Raw genomic sequence first — 15,284 nt, 5'->3', positions numbered from 1 at the left:
GTCCTGTTCTGGAAAATTGGAATCCCTTGTCAACCGTCGTTCTATGCCAAGAAGACGTCGGAATGCGATGTCCCGTGACTCTCCAAGAGTTGAAAGAGCCTCTTCGAGTTTGGGTAAAGGAACAGTGTACCGACCATCTGAACCTCGTTAGAACAGTTCCTCACAGAGTTTTTCTTCTGGGAAAAGGAATTAGAGAATTTTATCTCTTCGCATGACCAAAACCGCTCCATCAGATTCTCCAGGTCCGTAGTGGCTGAGAAGTGACAGCTGATTTGTGCGGATCTGTTTGGTGTTGAGCAGCCACCACAGACTACCCATCCGAATACCGACTCTGTGAAATTTGGGAGATGGTTTTCGATAGAAATTCTTCGTCCAGTCTCGAAGAACACGAAGAAATTTTCGATGCATGTCGACTTCCTTCAATTGAAAAAAAGCCGGATCCGCGAGTTGGATTCCGTCCAGTAAATTCCATCCTTCCATGTTGATTGGGGTTGTGGCAAATATATCAAATTAACAATGTGATCCATTCATGCTTTTTCCAAATGTTGCAATGGCGACCCGCAAAATATTGCTTCTAGCGTTTAAAAGGTCAGCAACAATCATTCAATTACAATCGAGGGGTGAAAATATAGCACTTATTACAAAAGTAAGAGTCAAATTATTTTCATTAATTACATTGTGTATATTACTTTAAAATTTGTCTGACTTGTCACTGTTGTCATCAAATAAAATAAAATGCTGAAATACATTCATTTGAAATATTAAACATATTTTCATTTGGTTTACCCCTTGTGACGATAAACAAATATATTGGTAGCCTTTTTGGCCACAGAGGTGCTTTCATCGCTAAAAATTCGGTCCGCCAACTAAGCGAACGAGTGGATCATATTGTTAATATAATATATTTGGGTTGTGGGCAAATTCACAGTAACCTTGGGTAATACAAGAAAGCTCATTTCTCGCGAATATTCCGAGACTCGCGAGCACACCACCATTTGAACCTGGCATTTGACCTTGTTAGTTGCCTGACCTTGTCTCTGAGTAATTTCATTCGCTGACTCAGTCGTTCCGATACGAAGTTGCTTTCGGAGCCCGAGTCCAGAAGAGCTTTAACGCTAAACTTTGTGCCAATCCTCGACAATGACCACCGCAGTCGCTAGTAGCATTCGCGACGAAACCTTCTGAGCCACGTTGCATGTTGTGGTGTTCGTAGTAGTCAAGTTAACCACTTGATTCGTATTGGAGCTATTGCAACATTTGGAATCTGTGGAGGTTGAAGGATTATTGCCTCCAGTAGCCGCTGCGACCATTTCAGCGTCCTTCTCTGGTTGGGAACACACTAGGGTATGGTGCCGACGCTTGCAATTCCGACCACAAAACTAAACCGGCAATCCTTTGCCTGATGACCAGAGTGGAAGCAATTTCGGCAGAGTCCATTGGATTTTAGCAGTGAGTCCCTGTCCGCCACGGATAGTCGTTGGAATGCGGAACATTAATAAAGAAGGTGGTTGTCCTCGAGGTTGTCCTTACAAGCCACACATCTTCCTCCGGTAGATTGAACGGAATTGTAGCTGGTCTTTAGTACTGGAAATCTGGGTTTCGAAGCCAGTGGTTGGTTATGGACGGTCTTGGAGTCCGCTTGCCTTAGAGGGAGTGATTCCAGCACTTGGATCCACTTGCGAAGGAATTCAGTGAGATTTTCCAGCGAATCGTATTGCTTAGAGGCCGAAAATTCTTCCCAGGCGCGACGAGTGTATGGATCCAACCACATGGTGAGGATATTTATCAGCAACAGGTTTTTTGAGTCCGCTGGTTCAATGATTTGATCGAGGGTTTGGACGATGCGTTTGCGACGACACGGATTCCGGATCCCCTTGAAGGCACCCATTGAAGTAATGGAACTTCTACACCTCGGGCAAGAATCAATGAGGTGAACAAGTCCCGAAAACTCAACCAGTCTTAAATGTTACCGTTGAACGTCTGAAATTAGATTTGTGGTAACCGGACGTGATCGACAACACCTGACATTGAACGCTCATAGAAGGACTATTCTAACTCCAGTGAAACACGAAGCTTTTTGCTCTTATCCAATAGGAAGGTTTTGGCCTCATAATAACGATCGCTCAAATGCTTACGTAGCTTCCCATAGTAACCATCTTCATCCTCAAAATCATCCTGAGATTTTAGCTCAACCAAGCTCTCGCTAACTCTCTACCACAAGTCATCAATCCTTAACAATCGAATTTCTACATGAGTAGCAGTGTTACTATCAAAAAACTTCTAGCTAAAAGACCAGATGTCATCGAACGAGGATTTGAGGTCGTCCAATTGAACCCTCAACTGCTTCAAAGTTGCTGATCCTTTCCGGTTGGTAGGTGGCATGACGATGCGATATCTAGCAATCGGTAAAATAAGTAATAGTGTAGTATACCGCGTATATTCTCCGCTTCGGCGGACATATAGTGCTCGCTATTACTGACCTGGCAAAATAGGTAACTGTTCTATTGCAAATCCAATTTGAACCAAAATAGCAAAGGTCCAATGACGTCACATCAATCGATTGCCTCGGTAGGGATCACTCGATTCCAGGTGATATTCAGGGAACAGGAGAAAATGGAGTGTAATATCCAACGAAAGACACGCTTCGGCTGGGCATATACTGTGGCAACCTACCTGGAGGTACCAAAAGTAGTGCCGGTAAAAAAAATTCGAAATTCTTACTCCAATTTGTACAATTATCGCCTTGATTGCAACCAATACTCCGACTGATTCGGTGCTCCAGTATCAGCGGTGAGGGTCTCCAATAATGTACAAAGTCGGCGATATATTCCAAACTAAGCACTGATGATGGTGGTTTGGGCGCAATGCAGCAGTACAAAGCCGTTATTGTCCTCCGTGAATGGCGATCCTTAACTAAACCTTGACTTTGAGATGGCGGTTCCTCTAATTGTGCACTAGTTTTGTAGCAGTCGCAATGGTGGTTTTCCGCGGTCGTGATAACAGCATCCAAGTGTTGGTCGACCTAAGCAACGACGGCGACATTCCTTCCGACTGGTCTCCGGGTGAATCCGGTACGAAGGACCAAATGTTGGTTACTCGGTCCTTACCTCGGTCCTTACCGCCTTCGATATTCGGCAGTGGAGATGATCCGCCGACGCCAACACTGCTTGGGAAAAACCAGTTGGCTTAGTAACGCCCGTGTGTTGCTGCTGATGGCGTTTTTGGGGGAAGTGAGGTGGCGGGAAAACCATTTGCTTGCTGGTTAAAATGGGGTCACACAGTCCTTTCAATCTTGGGGCTTATACGTATACTCTTTATACAGGGGGAATCTGCTCGCAGACACCTGAGAAGATACCTCAGGGTGTGGGGTTGGGATGAGTAGCACTCCCGACCCACTAAACCTTACCCTATGCTCTTGGCTCTTGCCCTCCCCGGAACCGCCCGAAGGCATTACATCATGGGAGGGGGCCGATCGCACTATGGCACACCGCTAGTGTTTTCACTCTCGCAGCTGTGCAGGGCCTTCCTCTTAATCGTTCACCGTTAATTGTTCACCCGAGTTCTAGGACAGACGTGGCAGCAAGCCAGCTGTCCCCGGTGGGACAGGACAGACGTGACTGCGTACCAGCTGCGTGTGCTGCGACTTGGCCAGAGTCGTCTACACTCTAAGAACCCGTTGTCACTCCTGCCTTTGCACAACGAGGGTTTGTGCAGAGCTTTCCGCTTATCGACCTCCTGGAACAAGCTGGGTGGGGCTCCAGCGCTAGCTCCAGCGTCCTTACTCTGTTGTAGGTACTGTGGGGTGAGTGCTGTTGTCAGGTGTGTGCTTGTCCATATCCAGTTAGGTGGCAACCCTATTGGCGTCTTTCAGTGAAACTTTTCCAAGCTTTCGCCGCCTACATTTCGAAGTGAGAACTACTAGAAAGAGGATAGTTTCCAAAATCTCCAAGCGAAACAGACGATTTTTGGGGCTAATCGGTACATAAAGAAAAACTAATAATTTCCGGTGGAAACTTTTGCTTGAATCGTGTAAGAAAACGTGTTTGCAAACTAACTGTTATTATTTCCGTATGGATCGGAGATGTTTTCATGGAAAATTATGTATAACAAGTTTGCACCCACAGGCAGAGGTTACCTCCTGCGCAGCTGCATTTTTGAGAAAATGGTGAATATGGTGCGATTTCCACTACACACCAAATTCCTTAAATTATGTTCGGTACTTTTTCTGCTGAATTCGTTCCGTTAAACATAATGTTTACCGAAGGTTTTGTATTTTTTTTTTACCAATCTACAGCAATCCAAATTGCTGAACTTCCGTAAGCTACAGAAAATCACCAAATACTGTAGAAAAAAAATACTGAACAAAACTGTAAATTGCTGGAATTCCGCAATACTGTAAAAAGTATGACGAATGTTCTGTAAAAAAATGTTTTACAGAAAACAAACGGTAGTGAAGTGCTGGATTTTTGCAAAAAAATACCGAGCAGATTTGCGGATTCCCTACTGTTATACTCAACCTTTGGCTGCCATTTTGAAGTTGTTCTTTGGATCTCCGGTGTAAAAAAGTATTTATTCAAATGTCAATGTCCGAAAAATCATGGAAATACTTCAATATATGACAACTGTAAGAAAAGGGTTCGAGATCTTTTCGGTAAGTACAGCCCGTAAGTACCGAACGGTCTCTGTTTAAATTAATATGCATTTTTTTTTTCAGCAAGTAAACATCACCGGCTTTCACTATCGTCAGTCTTTTCCGGTCTACGTAGAGTAAAGTTTCTGTTTCTCGAGGAATCACTAGCATAAAACCTTCTCAATCACCATCTCATGTCAACAAAGGAAAAAATAAAAGTTTTTAACCTTTCAAATAAATTATTTGTTGTTGTTTCCATCAAATATTGAAAAAAAAAAACTCATCAAAATGCTTCAACAAAGTTCGGTAAACTTTACCAATCATTCAGCAATATTTACAGTGCGGATCAGTAAACTTTGACAGCTCAAGAGTGAAGTTGAATTTACTGAACGTACTGTTAAACTAAAAAATTACCGAATCGATTACCGAATGTTCTGCTGTTCCATATTCCGTAAAAAATTACAGTATACTGTAAAAGAATCTTAGTGTGTAGGATGAAAGTGGAAATTAAGTGAATTTACTTAGGAAAGATTGTATCATGCTCCTGATAATGGAGAAATGGTTATATAGGACGCCAATATTCTATAAATGTTCATTTTGGCCTTTTTAAGGTAAACATATTGATACTCACAATTTTCGACGGAAAACGCAACGGAACTTGATTTACTCAACACGCACCATACTATAAAATGGTTCTCGATGGTTTATAAAGTGATATTGTCTATTGCAGTGGTGACTGGATTTTTGGGAATATTTGAGTCGCACTTTGATGGTACGCTGACGAAAAACAACGAACTTTTTGGTTATTTCACGCCTAGAACGCTATTGAGTTTAACACATTTGGGAACAAAAAAGGTGTACCATTTGAATTTAAACACGTCTCAAAATTATTTTCAATCTAATTCACCCACACGAATTGCCGGCGAAAAAGTGACGTCATTTGACATTGAGCGACTTGAAGACTGATCGTTCGCCCTTTGTTCGGAATGCGGACGAAGGGCGACTCGCCCCGCTAGAGTAATTTCATCCGCCGGGCGACCAAATGGCGCTCCGGGATGCGGACGAAGGGCGACTCGCCCCGATAGAGTAATTTCATGCGCCGGGCTACCAAATGGCGCTCCGGGATCCGGACGAAAGGCGACTCGCCCCGCTAGAGTAATTTCATCCGCCGGGCGACCAAATGGCGGATGGAACTTAGCAATTTTTTTGTGATTTTTTTCGCGGCGACTGATTACGTGGTCAGTCGTTTTTTCATATCGTGCGTGTATAGACGCGTTTATCCGCGTCGTGAAATTTGCCTCCGATGGCAAAGTTGATGGTAAGTACTGAACAGTTTGATATTAAGTGTAATTATTATTAAAAATTGATTCGCTGGAGGAATCCGGCTGACTTAAACATTCTTACTGATGCAACGCATCAATAAGGATGTTTAATTCATCCGGATTCGTCCGGCGGATCAATTTTGATGTAATTTATTGTTTTCCAAAATTGATCCGCTGGAGGAATCCGGCTGAGTTGAGCATCCTTATTGATGCGTTGCATCAGTTAGGATGCATAACTCAGCCGGATTCCTCCAGCGGATCAATTTTGGAAATTAATTACAAATTGAAATTAATTACAAATTGACAGATGAAAAAATTTGATGATTTTTTAAAAAACTTTTTTTCAGCCGGCTGCTTCCACTGATCCGCTGGAGGAATCCTTACCGATGCAACGCATGCCGATGCCGGATCCCGATGTTTATGTTTAAGGTAAAGTTAAGTTGAATTTTTATTAAAATTAAGTAAAAGTTAAAGGTATTTCAATGTTCAGTTAAATTAAGTAAGTTACAACTAAATTTAAGTTAAAATTATGTTGAAGTTAAGTTAAAGTTCGTCTAATTAAGTTAGAGTTATGTTAATTTTATGCTACAATTATGTTAAGTAAAGTTAAAGTTAAGTTCATGTTATGTTAAAGTTAAAGTTATGTTAATGGTAAGATAAACATTTGTTAAAACAAAAGTTAAAATTTAGTTAATGTTACGTTAAAATTAAGCTAGAGTTAAGTTAAGGTTATGTTTAAGTTAAGTTAAAGGTAAGTTACAGTTATGTTTATGTTAAGATAAAGTTAAGTTAATTTATGTTTAAGATAAAGTTAAGTTAAAGGTAAGTTAAAATTATGTTGAAGTTAAGTTAACGTTAAGTAAAATTTAAGTTAACGATAAGTTAATGGTAAGTTAAAATTATGTTAAGGTGAAGTTTATTCAAATTGATGTATAAGTTATGTTAAAGTTAAATTTAAATTAAATTTATGTTAAAGTTCAAGTAACGTTAAAGTTATGGTTATGTTAAGTTATAATTAATTTAAATTCAAAGTTATGTTAAAGTTAAACTTATGCTAAAAATAAATTAAATTTATAGCGAATTTGTTTCAATTTAAGTTGAAGTTTTGCTAAAATTATGTTCAAGTAAAGTTAAGTTAAAGTTATGCTATATGTAAGTTAAAGTTAAGTTAAAGTTAAGTTAAAGTTAAGTTAAAGTTAAGTTAGAGATAAGTTAAAGTTAAGTAAAAGTTAAGTAAAAGTTAGGTTAAAGTTAAGTTAAGTTAAAGTTAAGTTAAAGTTAAGTTAAAGTTAAGTTAAAGTTAAGTTAAAATTAAGTTAAAGTTAAGTTAAAGTTAAGTTAAAATTTAAGTTAAAGTTGAGTTAAAGTTGAGTTAAGTTAAGTTAAAGTTAAGTTAAAGTTAAGTTAAAGATAAGTTAAAGTTAAGTTAAAGTTAAGTTAAAGTTAAGTTAAAGTTAAGTTAAAGTTAAGTTAAAGATAAGTTAAAGTTAAGTAAAAGATAAGTTAAAGTTAAGTAAAAGTTAGGTTAAAGTTAAGTTAAGTTAAAGTTAAGTTAAAGTTAAGTTAAAGTTAAGTTAAAGTTAAGTTTAGTTAAAGTTAAGTTAGAGATAAGTTAAAGTTAAGTTAAAGTTAAGTTAAAGTTAAGTTAAAGTTAAGTTAAAGTTAAGTTAAAGTTAAGTTAAAGTTAAGTTAAAATTAAGTTAAAGTTAAGTTAAAGTTAAGTTAAAGTTAAGTTAAAGTTAAGTTAAAGTTAAGTTAAAGTTAAGTTAAAATTAAGTTAAAGTTAAGTTAAAGTTAAGTTAAAATTTAAGTTAAAGTTGAGTTAAAGTTGAGTTAAGTTAAGTTAAAGTTAAGTTAAAGTTAAGTTAAAGTTAAGTAAAAGTTAAGTAAAAGTTAGGTTAAAGTTAAGTTAAGTTAAAGTTAAGTTAAAGTTCAGTTAAAGTTAAGTTAAAGTTGAGTTAAAGTTGAGTTAAATTAAGTTAAAATTAAGTTAAAATTTAAGTTAAAATTTAAGTTAAAGTTTAGTTTAAGTTAAGTTAAAGTTAAGTTAAAGTTGAGTTAAAGTTGAGTTAAATTAAGTTAAAATTAAGTTAAAATTTAAGTTAAAGTTAAGTTAAAGTTAAGTTAAAGTAAAGTTAAAGTTAAGTTAAAATTAAGTTAAAGTTAAATTAAAGTTAAGTTAAAGTTGAGTTAAAGTTGAGTTAAATTAAGTTAAAATTAAGTTAAAGTTAAGTTAAAGTTAAGTTAAAGTAAAGTTAAAGTTGAGTTAAAGTTGAGTTAAATTAAGTTAAAATTAAGTTAAAATTTAAGTTAAAATTTAAGTTAAAGTTTAGTTAAAGTTAAGTTAAAGTTAAGTTAAAGTTAAGTTAAAGTTGAGTTAAAGTTGAGTTAAATTAAGTTAAAATTAAGTTAAAATTTAAGTTAAAGTTAAGTTAAAGTTAAGTTATAGTAAAGTTAAAGTTTAGTTAAAGTTAAGTTAAAGTTAAGTATAAGTTAAGTTAAAATTAAGTTAAAGTTAAGTTAAAGTTAAGTCAAAGTTAAGTAAAAGTTAGGTTAAAGTTAAGTTAAGTTAAAGTTAAGTTAAAGTTAAGTTAAAATTAAGTTAAAGTTAAGTTAAAGTTCAGTTAAAGTTAAGTTAAAGTTAAGTAAAAGATAAGTTAAAGTTAAGTTAAAGTTAGGTTAAAGTTAAGTTAAAGTTAAGTTAAATTTAAGTTAAGTTAAAGTTAAGTTAAATTTAAGTTAAAGCAGGGTTGCTTCTACTCACTTGCTATAAAAAAATATTTTTCGGAATTATGCAATCATTAGATGTTATAATGGTATGTTCTACTTTTAAGGAACAGGAAGAGGGTGTAAAGTATGTGTTTGACTCATAAAACCTTTCAATTTCGCTTTCAGAGCGTCACAATCAGCGATCTTATGATTCGTGAGCGTTCACTCTGAGTGAGCGCTCACGAGTCGTAAAATCGCTGATTGTGACGCACTGAAAGCAATATTGACAGATTTTATGTGTCAAACATATAATTCATGACCTCTTCTTGTAACTTACAAGTACTAATTAGCATTATACTATTTCATGATTTCATAATTCCGAATAACGTCTTTTTATAGCAAGTGAATGGAAGTAACCCTGAGTTAAAGTTAAGTTAAGTTAAAGTTCAGTTAAAGTTAAGTTAAAGTTGAGTTAAAGTTGAGTTAAATTAAGTTAAAATTAAGTTAAAATTTAAGTTAAAGTTAAGTTAAAGTTAAGTTAAAGTTAAGTTAAAGTTAAGTTATAGTTAAATTAAAGTTAAGTTAAAGTTGAGTTAAAGTTGAGTTAAAATAAGTTAAAATTAAGTTAAAGTTAAGTTAAAGTTAAGTTAAAGTTAAGTTAAAGTTAAGTTAAAGTTGAGTTAAAGTTGAGTTAAATTAAGTTAAAATTAAGTTAAAATTTAAGATAAAGTTAAGTTAAAGTTAAGTTAAAGTTGAGTTAAATTAAGTTAAAATTAAGTTAAAGTTAAGTTAAAATTAAGTTATAGTTAAATTAAAGTTAAGTTAAAGTTGAGTTAAAGTTGAGTTAAAATAAGTTAAAATTAAGTTAAAGTTAAGTTAAAGTTAAGTTAAAGTTAAGTTAAAGTTAAGCTAAAGTTGAGTTAAAGTTGAGTTAAATAAAGTTAAAATTATGTTAAAATTTAAGTTAAAGTTAAGTTAAAGTTAAGTTAAAGTTAAGTTTAATTTAAGTTAACGTTATGTTAAAGTTAAAGTTATGTTAAAGTTAAAGTTAATGCTTAAGTTAAGTTAAAGTTCAGTTAATTTTAGGATAAAGTTATGTTAATTTAATTACGTTAAGTTAAAGATATGTTAAGTTAATGTTCGGTTTAAGTTAAAGTTATGTTAATGTTAAAGTTATGTTTAATTTAAGTTAAAATTTAAAGTTAAGTTAAAGTTAAGTTAAAGTTAGGTTAAAGTTATGTTAAAATTTAAGTTATGTTAAAATTAAGTAAAGCTTATGTTAAAGTTTATTTAAAGTTAAGTTAAAATTTAGTTGAAGTTAAGTTAAGTTTAACTTAAGTTTAAGTTAAGTTTAAGTTAAATTATCCCGTAATTTAATAATCGTTTAATAAATGTAGAATAGTGTCTAATGAAACATTATTTCACATAATAATCAAGCGTTTATATACACCTTTATATCATCGCTGTTTAAGGAAGTAATGATGTCTAATTAACGCTGAATAATCAAAAATTTGATCGAATAAGCTCTGTTACAATTTTTGTAAGTCGAAGAAAAGCTTCTCGACATACCTTATTCAACACCAAATACTTCGATGTTGTAGTTGAATAAATTCTCCATATTTGTGTGAACAAAGCCTGAACAGAAGTTAATATTTAAAATAGTACAAGTATTATTAGGCATGAAGTGATATAAAATCGTCAAGAAGTCGTTTCTTCAATAGGCAATTGTTTGTTGGGAAGTAAATGTTAGGTTAAAGTTATGTTAAAATTGATTTTTGGCCTCTATTCGTGACCCAAATTCCAAAAATACCCATATTTATGGACTTTTGAAATTATTTTTCACTTTTCATGAAACTGGAAGCCGCCACATTTGATTTCAAAATGGCATCGGATATCGATTTTCTCTAGACGACAACCTCCAAAAACCTTAAAAAAAATCCCATATTGATTGATATTTGATAGTAATTCCCAATCTCTTCTTGGATCTCGGAATTCAAAATGGCGTCGTATGCCTATTTCCAATCTCTAGACGTCACCCGATCCCAAAAATACCCATTTATAGATAATTGACAGCATTCCCAATTTTTCTTAAACCAGAAGCCGCCATCTTTAATTTCAAAATCTTATCGGATATTGATTAGCGGCCTTCAGTCATTACCCCGATTCTAAAAATACCCATATTTATGGATATTTGACACTTTTTCTGCAACAGGAATCCTCCACCTTGGATTTCAAAGTAGCGTCGGATATCGATTTCCTATATCTACACGTCACCCCGATTCTAAAAATACCCATATCGATGTCAATGGTATCAACGGTATCAACGGTATATGACAATATATCCCATATTTGATTTAAAAATGGCGTCGGATATCGATTTCCAGTTGATTGTAGATTGTAGATTGTAGTAGAGTTGGAAACTTGATCATGTAAACACTACGCATCATTGTCTGGTAGTTCGTTAAAAAATGATACAACAATCGTCAAGCTCGCTGTAACGTCACCTAGTGCCTCGTCATCCACGAATTGGCGCCTATGTCAGTAGTCTAATAACTCTTAGCGCGCTGATGGCATGGTTCCAATGCCGCATAGAGAGTTGCTACAATGATATTAGGTTAGCTAAGGTCAGTTAACTGACTGGTGGGGAACGGGAGCTTTAGCTATGACTATTATGTATGCATTTCTATAACGTTATCTAACAACAATGGTGTGTACTGTTTACAAAATCATGTTTGTAATTCTAATGTGTTGTATGGTTGAAAACATTTGAAAAGGTTAGATTTTAATGTTTTGCACATTTGAAAACATCCGAAAACAATAAGTTCTTAGTACAATTGAAAACACCCGAAAATCATTTTGTTTTAATGTCTTGTACATTTGACAACATCAGGGAGCATCTACATTTGAAAACACCCGAAGAACGTTAAATTTTAACGTTTTGTACGCCTAAAATCATCTAAAAAATAAAAATTCTATTAAAATTCTCGACGTCAGAACAACATTTGAATAGCAAAATTTTATTTCACGTTACATCTAAATAGCAATGTTTTCTAATGTTTGATGCCAGGAATATATTTTATTTCGATGCTGATGTAGACATCAAACGTTAGGCAAACGTAAATTTTTATTCGGGTTCCCCCGGGACACCCAGAATATGTCCGGATGTGGCCAAAGTGGTTCTTGTTCTGGTTCTTGTAGTGGTTTGAGTTCCATTGAACCAGAAATTGAATTCTGATGTATTTTGATGAGTCGCATGATGGGTTTGGCCCTAATCAGATGTTGGCCTCTTCCCCCGGGACACCCGGAATATGTCCGGATGTGGCCAAAGTGGTTCTTGGAACTAGATTTGAGTTTCATTGAACCAGAAATTGAATTCTCATGTATTTTGATGTGTTGCATGATGGGTTTCACCCTAATCAGATGTTGCCCTCTTCCCCCGGGACACCCGGAATATGTCCGGATGTGGCCAAAGTGGTTCTTGGAACTAGATTTGAGTTTCATTGAACCAGAAATTGAATTCTCATGGATTTTGATGTGTCGCATGATGGGCTTCACCCTAATCAGATGTTGGCCTCTTCCCCCGGGACACCTGGAATGTGTCCGGATGTGGCCAAAGTGGTTCTTGGAACTAGATATGAGTTCCTTTGAACCAGAAATTGAATTCTCATGTATTTTGATGTGTCGCATGATTTGTTTGACCCTAATCAGATGTTGGCCTCATCCCCCGGGACACCCGGAATATGTCCGGATGTGGCCAAAGTGGTTCTTGGAACTAGATTTGAGTTCCTTTGAACCAGAAATTGAATTCTCATGTATTTTGATGTGTCGCATGATTTGTTTGACCCTAATCAGATGTTTACCTCTTCCCCCGGGACACCCGGAATGTGTCCGGATGTGGCCAAAGTGGTTCTTGGAACTAGATATGAGTTCCATTGAACCAGTCGTTGAATTCTCATGTATTTTGATGTGTCGCATGATTTGTTTGACCCTAATCAGATGTTGGCTTCTTCCCCCGGGACACCCGGAATGTGTCCGATCTGGCCAAAGCGGTTCTAGAAACTAAATTTGAGTTCCATTGAACCAGTTGTTGAATTCTCATGTAATTTGATGTGTCGCATGATGGGTTTGACCCTAATCAAATGTTGGCCTCTTCCCCCGGGATACCCGGAATGTGTCCGGATGAGGGTAAAGTGGTTCTTGGAACTAAATTTGAGTTCCATTGAACCATAAATTGAATTCTCATGTAATTTGATGTGTCGCATGATGCGGTTGACTTAGCTTGTAAGATATTATTGTTAGGTTAAGATCTATTTAATAAAAAAAACATATGTTAGTTATAAGAAAATGAAAAATAAAATTTATTGATGAAGTCATGTTTATGCTTCAACTGTTTTCATTTTTATTAATTTAAAACCCATTGAAAAAGAAAATGGTGGTGAACAATCGGGAGCGCGCCGGGGCGCCTGAGGGCGGACAAAATGGCCGAAACGATCAGTTTTTTGACAGGTATCGTTTTCGCCTCAGGCGCCCAAATGTTGCAAATATGGTCGCCCCCGGCGCGCCGGCGACCAAAATTGGACCAAGCGGCGCCGCGAGGTTCGAGTCGCCCAAGTCCGCCCCGTCCGCCGAGCGGTCCGGGGGCGAGCCGTGGGCGACTAGCCCGCTGTATGTGGGCATACTTGGAAAACCATATAATTGTTCATAAATAATTTGCAAAATTATGTTTACACGTGTTTCGAGTAGAATGCAATAAGAGTGAAAAAAATCGTGTTTTGTGACTCGAACAGACAATCAAAAGCCAATGTTTTTGTATTCACTTCGGATAAGCATAACTGTCACTTTGACAACTCTATCTGTCATACGCATGGCCCGCACTTATTTCATCCCCGCACTTTCAAAGTGCGGAGTCCATTAAGGTGCAAAATGCGCAATAACAAGATGACAAATCATCTTTATTATTTTTTTTTTCCTTTATTTAACGTCGGTCTCTGTTCCGCAATCTAGTGCCAATCACCGACGGACATCGATTGCCATTCCATTGACGGCAATCGAATGTGCAGGAAGGCAGCTTCCACACTTGCGTAGGATATCGCACCCATTCAACGCACATGGGCCGGGACCAACGGCTTTACTTCCCTTCCGAAGGAAGACGTGACCAGAGATTTTTATGCCTCAGAAAAATCCCACCGACCCACACTCAAAAAAATATACGCCTCAATCCTATGTGTGGAACTTTATAGATTGCTGCAATCGATGTTTCCAAGTATGATGTATAACGTTTTACACATAGGAAGGTTAATCACAAATCCATGTTGGTTCTATGTGTGCATATTATAGATTTTGTATACTGTAGAAGTAGAATCTATCAGATGTAACGAATGCACACTAATGATTTTTTCATTAGTGTTCATATTAATAATTAATTAATTGAATCTATGAAACACGTCATAGTTATATTTTAAGTAATTTAAATGTTATATGGCAAAAATATGATTCATTATTGTTATATGACTTAATGCATATTAGGTAATTTTCATTTGTTTTCATTTAAATAAGGAAACACGAGTAGGAGGAGTAACGTCTTCATAAATTCCTATTTTATTATTGTTTTGGAGTCAAATTAAATCCTTGTGCGTTCATTTTTTGCATGAAGTTGCATCATGTTTCAGAGCGTTTGAAAACCAAATGGGTCCTTGTAGTGCGGAAACTTTTCCGAAAGCATTAGTATAAAATTAGCGTTGCAAAGTAATTCTTTCCGTTTCGGAAATGTTTCAGACCATTTATCCAAAACAACACTCCATGGCTGCCTGTTCAGAAGTAGCCAATCCATAGCCTCATGAACGGCTGATGACTCTTGAACCACATCTTCAATCCGTTTTTGCTTTGCCAGGAATGGATCTTCTGCTTTCTCTTGGATTCGCTTCTTCTGTTTCAAATTGGTAATCTTGTTGTAGAGTTTTCCGCTAGAATTCTTCTCACCATTGCGGGGAACAAAGAAATTCTCCTACAAATGTAAATAGGCATTTAATAAAAAAAAATAAACCCCACAATTGCAGGAATTACCTTTGTCTCGTGCTTAAGACAACATACGGTTGCATCGGCATAAGATTCCAGAATTTGTCCAGTCGATTTAAGTCCGTGCTTGATGTGATGATCAGCAATAATTCCTGTTGGTTCATTTTGACTGGTTTCCGAGAGAGGACCCTTTTTCACTCTTTCCAGGATGACTTCTCCAGATAACGAAGTACTTAGCAATTTCTTCAGTAAAGCCGGATTGAAATGTTCCACTTCCTTGGTCACAACAACCGGTGGGCAGGTATATTCTTCTCTGATTGGTGTCTCGATGTTTACACGGGTTTCTTCTGTGGGTACCAGTTGTATGGATGGACTGAACATGGCGTTTACACTTGAAGGAATTACTGTTGGTTCTGCAGGCACTTCTTCATCGACTGGATGACTTTTGTCATCTCCGTCCTGTGTGATCTGCTCTACGTCGATTGCTGGGTTGCAATTCTCACTTTCTCCAAGATCAGAAAATATTTCGTTATCCACACATTCAATGACTTCAAAACTAAAGATTTCATATCCCTAGAAAATATTATTTTATTACAAAGATATTTATA

Source organism: Ochlerotatus camptorhynchus, unplaced genomic scaffold (assembly GCF_037179485.1).
Source record: "Ochlerotatus camptorhynchus isolate MF236.1 unplaced genomic scaffold, CSIRO-AGI_Acam_v1.1 ptg000148l, whole genome shotgun sequence".
NCBI classification, from domain to species: domain Eukaryota; kingdom Metazoa; phylum Arthropoda; class Insecta; order Diptera; family Culicidae; genus Ochlerotatus; species Ochlerotatus camptorhynchus.
The sequence above is the reverse complement of the archived record's forward strand: the minus strand, read 5'-3'. Positions refer to the sequence as shown.